This window comes from Ctenopharyngodon idella, chromosome 11 (assembly GCF_019924925.1).
Source record: "Ctenopharyngodon idella isolate HZGC_01 chromosome 11, HZGC01, whole genome shotgun sequence".
Classification (NCBI taxonomy): domain Eukaryota; kingdom Metazoa; phylum Chordata; class Actinopteri; order Cypriniformes; family Xenocyprididae; genus Ctenopharyngodon; species Ctenopharyngodon idella.
The window spans coordinates 9683630-9695572 of NC_067230.1; positions in this window are offsets into that span (position 1 = coordinate 9683630).

Below are 11943 nucleotides of genomic sequence, written 5' to 3' on the forward strand. Positions count from 1 at the left end.
ATACAATACAAATTGGTTAATAGTTCAATAATGTACAGTGGGTTTGAAATATTAAAATTCTGCTTTGTCAGAAGGTATCCAAAGGTAATATAACATGATGGGCAAGTTTGTATGTTCATGGTGCCGGATGAATAATTTTGGACAACTGTTGGTTTGAATATATTGTATATTGAATATAAATATAGATATAAGAAGTTTGCTCACAGGCTGCATTAATTTAACCCTGGTGCTGCTCACATGGCTTTCAAAAATGACAGATATTTTTTTTTTCCCAATAAAATGAATATACTATATTTTAGTTCGATAATGTTTTTTATTTAATATTTTGTATTTTTAGGGGATTTCATGGTACTAAATTATATTTATGGAATAGTTATGAATCATTTATTGCCTGTTAACCACTTTTTGAGCATAGATCTGAAATTAAACTGTCATGAAGAAGACACAAAAAGTTCAAAAAGTGAAACTAAAAAGTTATAGAAGTTTAGGTTTATTATAAAAAAATAATAATAATAAAAAAACTATTTTCAAATTTTTATATGAAATGTATATTTTCCAAAACATGTCTTACTCTAAAACTGATAGAAAATCAAAGCCATGAATCTAAAAAAGTTGTGCTCCATAATTGAGGTTGATATCTCAAAAAATTAGCTTTCAGTAAGATTTTGTTTGGGCGCAGTACCAAATGTTTCCACTAGATGAAATTCAGCTCCCCTTTATTTTCAATGCGGTGAACAATACAAAGTTGACTTTTTATCAGGACCATTTAACCTTTTCGAATCATATCCATGATTGTGTCTGTGTGTGTGTGTGTGTGTGTGTGTGTGTGTGTGTGTTCTTGTATGCATGGTTTATGAGGAGACTAATGTGTATAATGACATAGGTATTACAACGTAAACATGGTTTATGAGGACACTTCCTGTGTCCTCGTAAACCAAACAGCTTTAAATAAAATACTGAACAGTGTTTTTTTGAAATTCAAAAAATGTTGAATGTTTTCTGTGATGGGTAGGTTTAGGGGTAGGGGTAGTGTAGGGGGATAGAATATACAGTTTGTACAGTATAAAAACCATTACGTCTATGGAGAGTCCTCATAAACCACATACAAGTATGTGTGTGTGTGTGTGTGTGTGTGTGTGCCAAAACCTTTTGTACCATTCCAATAAATAAAAAAAATAAATAAATAAATAAATTCTTTGGTCAAAAATGACTGAACAGCACCAGAGGGTTAATCAACTGTAAATGCAGTAATATAGTGAAATATTATTAAAATTTAAACTATTATAACTGGTTTCTATATTATCATCAATGTTGAAAAAAGTTGTGCTTTTTTTTCCAAAGTACAGTAAAATCTAACTCGTTCTCCAGCTTTACTCTTTCTAACATGTAGCTGTCAAGAAGAGTGAATTCAAGTAGTGTGCATGGAAAGCAAGTGTCTGTCAATCTGGTTAATCGTCACGCACAGGGGTTCTTTTATCTCTGCATCTGAGCCACGTTTCTCCTCCGGATACGCAGTTCATAGAGTTTGCACATCACTTTAATCTGCAGAGCTTCTCGCACGGCACCATGCTGAAAGGAACTTCATCTCAGTCTACAATTAAAAGTCTTCTGGTTGATATCAGGAAAAAGGCGTCTAGCCGGTTAAGGTCGATGTTCATTTGGAAAATGGTCAATGAGCTGAGGTTTGGGCCAAGACCGACGTCAGATGGACACAAAGCAGCTGTCCTGTGACAAAGCGGTGTCACCTCCAGGCTTCTGAGGACCTCCAAAAATGTCAGCCTCCCCAGGAAGATCAGCCAGCAGACAAGAGATGATAGCCATCTCTCCACCCCCCTCCTCTGATGGATCAATGGTCCTGCTCTCTCATATTCTCTCTATCTAGATAATGGGGTTTAATGGGTCGTGTCCCATGGGATTCATGCACTGTGATAAGAGCCGAGGGGTGTGGTCTGTTTAGGGTCTGGGTGGCTCATCTGTTGTGGGTCCACTCCACCTGTGGCCATCACTGAACTGTCTCTCTTTTCATGTCAGAATGTTATTACATTTTCAATACGCACATCAGGACTGAAGAATTAATCAGACTCGAATTACATATGCAACCATCTGCACATGCTGCTTCAAATGACAAAGATTAATTCTGTTTGCATGGCTAATTTTGTAATCTATCTAGAGCTCAGTACGAACACACATTTCTCTATACAAAAGATTTTGATTATAGCCCATTGTGTTTCCTGGAACCAGTGTTAAAATGAAGAAAGTCAAGTGTGCCTTGAGTTATTGGAGTTTAACATGCTTCAAAGCAGTTGCTTTATTCCCCAAGGTAAATGATGTGAATATATTCATATACAGAAATGTTCCATTTTTGTTTTGCTTCAAATATTATTTTATTATAATTATTGTTTATAATAATTGATATAATTACATTTTTATTATTGAATTTATAATTATTTCTTACTTATTGTAATTATCCACTTTAATATGACATGTCTGTTTATCTGAATGTAATATTTTTTTCTTCAAAAAATGTCAACTCTCATTAATTTGCAACTACATGTCAATTAACTCTCATTAGAGTATAGTAGACTGTTAGGTTAGGGCTATTAGAATAAGTTGTACTTTTAAAGGATTAGTTCAATTTAAAATGAAAATTACCCCAAGCTTTAATTACCCTCAAGCCATCTTTCTGATGAACACAATTGGAATTATATTAATAAATATTCATATTTAACAAGTTATAAAGTAAAATATCTAGCTTCCGCCAGATCGCCTTCCATATTAAAATTAGGAAGAAAGCATAAGTTAAATACGGAAGGCGTAGGATGTAGCGTAAGCATTTTGAACTCTGAGAGGCATTACACTTTCTTCCTAAGTTGAATACGGAAGGCGGTCTGGCGGAAACTATTTTACTTTATGACTTGTTAAATATGGATATTTTTAAACGCATCACTTCGCTTCAGAAGGCCTTTATTAACCCCCTGGAGCCATGTGGAGTATGTTGATAATGGATGGATGCACTTTCTTGAGCTTCATACTCATTGGTCCCATTCACTGCCATTATAAAGCCTGGATGCGTCAGGATATTTATTAATATAATATATTTATTAATAACTCCGATTGTGTTCATCAGAAAGAAGAAAGTCATATACACCCAGGATGGCTTGAGGGTGACTAAAGCTTGGGGTAATCTTCATTTTAAAGTGAACTTATCCTTTAAGCAGATGTTCAGTACAATAAACATGCAGATTTTATTTTTTCTAAGAAAATGTTTGTTTGTTTATTTATCCATGTCTTTTTAGATAACTGGTATCAATCTCAGACAAAATAATTTGCCACATTATTAATCAAGTCACAGTTCTCATGCAATATGGGGAGGAAGAAAGATCCTTCTGAAGATGAAAAGCATGAAATGGTCCAATGTTGTTCAAAAGGCATGAAAACAACTAATATTGTGTGAAAACTGAATGGAGATTATCAAATTATCATAAGATTTGTGAGTGAGCACAGAGCACAGCAGAACTCGATCAGATAAAGGCTTATTAAGGAAAGTTTCTGTCAAAAAAAATTAATTGTACTAAAAGGGCAGCTATAAAAAAAAGCCAGTGTTGAGCAGCAAACAGGTATTTGAAGCTTCTGGTGTCACTGGAGTCTCAAGAAGCTCTCCATGCAGGCTGGAAGTTGTGCGTAAAGATGCATTTCAGCCACTCCAAACCAAAGCTCACAAAGAGAAACATTTACAGTGGGTTTAGAAATACATGTAGACTCATTTTTAAATAGTTTTATTCACTGACTAATGCCGTACTACAATGGATGGTCTAAATGGATGGATTTCTGGATGGTTGGTAAATGGCCACCACGTTCCAACAAGACTGCGACATCAGCAAGGAGCTAGTGGGTGATGATTTGGGCTGGAATATTGGGAAGTGAGATGCAAGGTCCCTTTAGGGTCTCTGAGGGTATTACAATGACTTTTGCAAGATATGTGGAGTTCATAACTGGCCATTTTCAGCTATGGTATAAAAAGGAGGATAGTGCCTTCTGAAATACAATGCACTATGCACTATCCCATGCTGCAAAAAAACACCACAGCAATAAAACTGTTTGAAAATGTATTTCTACACCCACTGTAAATGTTTCTCTTTGTGAGGTTTGGTTAGTGGTGGCTAAAATGCATCTTTCCGCACAACTGCCAACCTGCATGGAGAGCTTCTTGAGACTCCAGAGACACCAGCAGCTTCAAATACCTGTTTGCTGCTCAACACTGGCTTTTTTATAGCTTCCCTTTTAATACAATTAATCTTATTACAAATCTTACTTATCTCCATTCAGTTTTCACACAATATTAGTTGTTTTCATGCCTTTTGCACAACAATGGACCATTTCATACTTTTCATCTTCAGAAAGATCTTTCTTCCTCCCCATATTGCAGGAGAACTGTGACTTGCTTAATAATGTGAAACAACCTCTAAGTAGGGTTTCCATAGACCTGGCAAATTATTTTGTCTGAGATTGATACCAGTTATCTAAAAAGACATGGATAAATAAACAAACAAACATTTTCTTAGAAAAACTAAAATCTGAATGTTTATTGTACTGAAATCTTACTGATATGTCACTTGCATAATAATTTGGAACGCGGTGTATACTCTAATGACTGAAAAGTTATTTATAGTTAGTAGAATGTCTAAAGCTGATTCGAAATAAAGTATTACCCAAATTGCTATTAAAAAATTCACAGGCATTTCATATTAAAATGAATGAGCAAATTAATTTTTAAATCTAATTTTTGTTTCTTACTTACAATAATTAATTTGATTTAATAAAGATTTAAAAAAAAAACATTTTGTTAAATTCCACTCTAAATTACATCTTGCACTGCATCAATGAGCTAACTTCCTGTCAGAAAGTCTTATAGGCTTATAAGTAAATATGAAGTCTTATAAGTAAATATAAGTAAATATGAATTCATATTCATATGAATTCATAGCCTAGCACATGTGGGTCTGCTAACGCACTCTGAAGCGGAACCTAAATCCAAGACTCTTTTATTTTTGTCTCATCTTATTTTTCCTGCATGTCCCAGGCTACCAGCTGTTTTAACGCAGGTGTGTGCTGACTCCGCGTCACATCACGTGCTGCACCCTGGCAGCGCCCCGGCGAGCCGTCACAATATGCCCAGCGGGCAGATGGCATTACGACTGCCAAAGCTCGCATCCTCAATTCCCAGTCCAGGGATTTGCAGGCAGCCTGGCCTGACACTTTCTAAAGATAAAGATGCTGAAACTGCTCTGAGCTTTATGTTTTTCGTTTCGCCGTTGTTCCCGGGTGGCAGGGATAAACAGCTCTTCGTTGGCACGCTTGCCCACACCCCTCCGATGTGTGCTGTGAGAGATGTTGTTCAAGAAATAGAGCGCGGTGTACAAGTCAAGAGCAAGATGTACAAAAGGCAAGCCAACTAGTGGTCACTGGTGGATTCATGTCAGACATATTTATGTCTTATTCTGAAGCTAAATATCTCGACAACAGCACAGTTAAACTCTGAGGGGAGAATTCCGTAAATAGTTGAGCCACTTTCACGTGCGGTAGGCTACCAGCCTATTTCAGCTAAAAAAGCGTCTTATTTATTTACCATAGGCTATAAGGTAAATAATCAATGATATATGCTTCTGTTCAAGCCATCAGTCAGCGTTATTTAAACTTCATTGTAAACATATCGTATTTAATAGTCAAAATCCATGTGAACACTTACACCTAATTCTGAAGCGAAAGATCCACCAGTCAGTGAATCGCATGCATTTGACTCAGTCGAGTCGATCTCCATACACTCTCAAACTTTTACTTTTACTAAATTATTTTTCACTAAAATGAAAATAAGAAATATACAGTATGTATAGGCTACCTATAGTCAATGACCATAAACGAATATTGTCATATTTGATTTGTTTTATTTGATTACATCATTTGTAGTGCTTCATGGTTCATTCCCTAATAAAAGTATACAGTTGTTTTTTCCCCCGAGATTCTTATTAGATTATAGTTTCATATTTATATTAAATTACATTTAAATTATCTTATATTATTATTTATTATTAAATTACATATAAATTATTGTAATGTGTATTTTCAAAAATGATTCAGCATATTCAAATAATATAAAAATATTTAAATAAAATATATCAATTAAATAGGCCTACATTTATATAAAAATATAAAAATCAAATATATATAAATATAAATATATATATGCATAAATAAATGGAAAAATATTCAGTCTCTCCAATGAATATGACTAATGAACCATATTTTTGGTGTATGCATCTAGCTGCTCTGGGAATGTGTTTACAGACTGTTGCAGGCTGACAGGCAGAGCCCAGCAGGACCTCTGATCAACTCAGTCTGTCTCTGCTCAAGTCATGCACACACACCCACAAACACCCACCCCAACACACACACACACACACACACACACACACACACACACACACACACACACACACACACACACACGTATATATATAGCTGGGGGCCATGGAGCCCATTTAAGAGATATGACAGACAGCCCCTAGAGGATCGTGTCCAGGTGCCATCCTTCAGGTAAGAGTAGCAGTGCTGCTTTAGGCTGCTGCCACTGTTTAGGTGTCTCCAGGGTATGAAGTGTTTTCGAGAAAGGGCCAGCCATGCCGTAAAGTACTTCCTATCTAAATGCTAATTGTCCCCTTGCCTGAAGATGAGAAAAGAGAAACAGAATGAATAGGGTTCCATCAATTAGCAGATGAAACACTTTTTTGTTTGTTTTTTTTTTGTTTTTTTTGTTGTTGTTTTTTTTTGCTTTTTCATAAGTTCATTCTTCTATGCAGGATTGTGTATGTAAGTTCAGATATGCATGCAGGACTGTATGGATGTCCTGCAATACATGTTTAGGGTAACATGGGGTAAGATGACCCACCCCCCAATTTAATTTTTTCTCCTGACCACACAAAATCTCATCTCAGCACTGTCACACTGTGTTCTCGAAGGAAGACGAAGAAGAACAGGGTAATATCAAAAATCCAAGTTTAATCCAAAAGGCATGCAGGCAGAGAACAACACAACATAATAAGACGGTGAACAGACAAAGAACAGAACTGAAGCAGGAACTATTATACACAAAGGGGAATTAACTGATGACGTGCAGCTGTGAAGATGATTAGTGTCCATAGTGACAAACGAATGTGCGCAGGTGAGGAACAGGAGGGATGCTGGGAAATGGAGTGCTAGTGCTGGTGACTGTGACAAGCACATCTGATGAATGGCTATTTTTAATTTTTTCATTTCATCTGAATTTCAACATTCATGATCTTCGACAATGTAATCAAAGTTTTTGTGTCTGTTAATGATTTGTGGACACATCAATGTTTTTGGATTTGTGGAGCAAAGGTTATAGTTTTTATAACTTGGGGTAAGATAGCCCCCCAGAATTGGGACAGAAGGCACCAAATGACATGTTGTTATTAGCGCCCGAGCACCGATGGTGTGAGGACCCTTTTGTAATTGCTCAGTCAATTCTTCTTCTTCTCCGAAATGAATCACATTTTTAAGGGCCTAAACATGCTCGAAAACTCATGAAACTTTGCACACGCGTCAGAAGTGGTGAAAATTTACGTCTGATATGGGTTTCAGAATTAGGTGTGGCAAAATGGCTCGATAGCGCCACCTACAAAATTTCAATTAAGCACCATTCACGCTACGTTTCACGTACAGGTATGAAATTCGGTAGACAGATGTAACAGCCCAATACCTACAAAAAAGTCAATTTTCTCTGCAAAATTTTTGCAGTTTTTGCCATTTCCAGACGTTGTACTTTAGCAAACTCCTCCTAGAGCTTTAATCAGATCAAGGTCATATTTGGTCAGTCTAATCTAAAGGCCTTTGCGACATTAAATTACGAAGATCTTTACTTTTCACTGAAGTTCGATGTTTTCCCACCTAACAGGAAGTTGTTGTAACTCAAGCAAACAATGTCCGATCTGCTCCAAACTTCACAGGATTGATAGTAGTCTTAGCCTGAAGACATCTACATGGCAATATTTAGTAATAGTCAAAGTGCCACCTGTTGGCAGCAGGAAGTGTGGCACATTGAAATGACTTTGCCATATTTCAACTGTATTTATTCTCTTACATGCATGTCACCCACTATTCACTGTTTTCCTATGGCCACCGCGTGGTTGTGGCCGAGGGTGCGAGGGCCCTTTCATCGCTGCTTGCAGCTTTGATTAGTGTTATTATTTTTAAATTTAATAATCATTGTAATTAATGGGGTTATTATTTAGCCTAATATTTCCATGAATTTGATGTACATTTCATACATCTAATTAGGCTATTAGATTAAGCTATATATAGTTTATACTCTTAATTATATACAGAAATGGACCCGGACCGTGGTGAACATATTTACACAGTTTGTGAACCCTGTTTTGTTTTCAGACATTTTAATATAACTTTCAAAAATGTTCACTACAAACATTACTCATCAACAGCAGCTGTCACAACTGCTAGGCGACAAGAACAACCTCTGCTTAGGGGTCTTTCTCACAGAACGCATTTTTCCATCCCACTGCACTACTTTTCCATTATTTTTAATTTTAAACTTATTGAACCCGTTCCACTGCCCACATCTCACATTTTTTCAAAGCAAAAACGTATTCTGTGTGAACCGACAAAGAAGAGTATACATTGCAAATATAACGATACACAGGTGATAATAGTACAAAACCAAGGGTATAAACGAGGACATAATAAGTAACCAATTAAGGAAACCGAAAATAAACACTGCAGGGAAACAGAAACTAAAGGAAATGAACCTGAATAACAAAATAAGAGTCCATAACCTAGAACATAGGTCTACACCTGACAATTAGGGGTTTACAACTTTACACTTGGGTAAATTATTTAAAATTGAGAAAATCATTTAAAATTCATACCCATATTCACTTAATTGTGACACTGAAATAAAAGGAAATTTATCCTTTAACTTTTTAGCTAAGATGTCGACATGAAAATGCTGTATGACTCTCTAATCTCCCATATTAGTGCTACACAATCAGAACTGAGCATCTGATCAGTCCAGAAGAGCGATTGGGTGACTTCTGCATGGGCATAAGGGTTGGTTTTCAGTGTTAGCTGAAGGCAAGCAGTGGGGCTTTGGGCAGAATGCTCAAGTTACCTAGAGCTTTTAGACATCATTAGAAATCACAACTATTGATCCTTCTGAAAGCAACAGATGGAGCTCAGCTCACATACAGAGGCTTTGGAGCCAGCTGATACAGTAAGCCTGGAATGACCAGACAGAAACACTATCAGCATAATATTCAGTTCATGTAGTCGACATGCTTTGTAAGTAATTTTTGTTTATGTTGCAGGTGGATACGAGTCGACTGTTGTCATGGATGAAGCATCATGGCAAAGCAAACATTATCAGTGGAATTGCAGGTATATTTTTCACCCATGATTCATTTAATCTGTCATGCACAAAAAGCCCAGCTAATATGGAATGTTCCTAGAACGTTCTGGCAAGGTTCTCTCAAAGTTATGAACAAATATTCTTCCAGTAAAGTTAATAGAATGTTCATTCAAAGTTATCAGGTCTTTAAGAATGTTCTCTTTAATAATGTTCTCAATGTTCACAAAAACATTATTTATACATTATTCATGGAACAATGTTTCAGTGTTTCATGTTTCTACTGGTTTCAGAACATTCAGAAAACATTCAAAAGTAACATTCCCATAATGTTTTCAGACTAGCTAAGAATACCAACCAGGAAACATTTTGACATTTTGAATGCTCAGAGAATGCTCAGAAATAACTTACTAACATAAGTTAAGAAGAACAATAGCAAAACATTCTTTGTTAGCGGGGAGTGTCCAAAAATATGTTAAAATATAAAACAAATTGTCCATAAAAAGGGAGTTGCATTTGGCCAGTCATGTGATTTCTATAAAAATGGATAATTTTGTGATTTAATAAAATGCAATTTAATAAAAATTTTAACATTATTGGTCAAAAGTACTTTTTCTACTATTCTAAAACTTTCAAACTTTTTTAAAAGCGAAATTGTGCATCTTTAAAGACAAGATATAGTCTTAGTAGCCTTTTCATTTTGGCAAAGGGCCATTCAGATCTCCGCCTTTTCTGTTTTTTCAGCAACACATAAACAATATTTTGTTTTCTTCTGACATCAGTAGCTATTCATTACATGGCCTGAACAAAGAGAATCAGAATACGTATCGCATCAGGCAGGCGAGCACACACACGGGCTCAGAGCCTGAATCACATGCACGCTGCCACAGTCTGTGACAGCACTGATGAGATTTGTAGAGGCTCCAGCAGTCAAAATGAAAATTAATACGACAGCAGGGACCAGTGCATGCAGTCAATCAGGGGCTAGGCTCTTAGTACCGACCTGACGAGGTCCGGTTTAGACGGCCAGTGTTGGTCTCAGGGGACAAGGGCACTGAAAAATGATCGCATCCTCTTGTCCGTGTACAAGAGAGCCAGGGGAAAATGAGGAGTCTGGAACTTCCTGGAATCTTGTAGAATAAATTCATTTAAAACCATCGTGCTCCAGCATCATTTGCCACGGCCTGACAGATATTTAATCTCTCCTTTCATGACTTCATGCTGCAGACAACACAATCAATTAACAAATCTCTTTGTCTTCATCTGTGCCAAACATCTCTCAATGCATTGTGTTTTTTTCTTTCCTTCACATGGGCATCTGAACGTCAATTTCAAGATTAGTTTATTACTGGATTAGGCCCTTGAGCAACTTTTGCCTGAAACTAGTTTTTTTAATCAAATTATGCCTGTATATTTGTGCTCCACTGTCCAATTTTTCAAAACCAATTATACAAGAGAAAGAAATTGGATGTCATATCCATATGCTGTATATCTTTGTTCTTTAAAGAAAACATCCTTTGGCATTTTATCAAATGAGTGATATTCTGAAGTTTGGCTTGGAGTATTAAAACAAAATTTCTTCAAAAGAAATTTTCTCTCAGAGTCAAGCCATTAATTTTTTCAATCTATAATGTGTCTTTTCTTACAGATCTCTTGTGAATACAAGTATTGCCAATAAAAAGGTTAAGAAAATCTCAAAGGAGATATTTTATTGCTTGGATGTTGCACTTTTATTGCTCATTAGCTTTAACTGAGTTAGGTTTCATGAAAGTATCAACTTTTTTCAAAACTTTCTCCTTTAATTCCTCCAGAGGATAGACACATTTTAAACAAATTTTGACATACAGTAGGCCTAAGTCTAGAATTATATCATTTGGTCTTCATATTGAGATATCTTATTTGTCATTGTAGATTCACGCTTAAAAGTAATGGTCCCAACTGGGGTTTTTTCCCAGCAATGCCATAGACATACCATTTTGGGTTCCCCAAAGAGCCTTTCAGTGAACAATTCTTAGAAGAAACTCTGTTTTTCTTAGTGTGAAGAACATTTAAACAATCTAAAGAAGGGTTTTACACTATATAAAACCTTTGTGCAATGGAAAGTCTCTTCATGGAACCAATAAAGAACCTTTATGTTTTAAGACTATTGATATCTTGGCAAAACTGAGCACAATTTGAGACACTGTTAAGATCTCTTCTATGCTGTAGAGGATTATTAACCTTTTTCAGAAGTAACATCTGAAAAATTGCTGCCCATTCTCCATTTAAACAGTTGTAACCAACACACTCTAATGGCAGTTTAAGTTTTGGCAAATTGATGGGACAAAATTGGCAAATTGGTTTTGGCAGAAAAAAAAAAGTCACATTTACCATTGCTCTGCTAAATTTTGCCCCCAAAATCCAGTCAAGAATCAACATGCTCGGGAATTTCGCACAAAGGTGAAAAATTTCCGCACATAAATTTCGCAGTGGGCACTTGACTATTGTGCTTCATACATCGCAAATTTTGC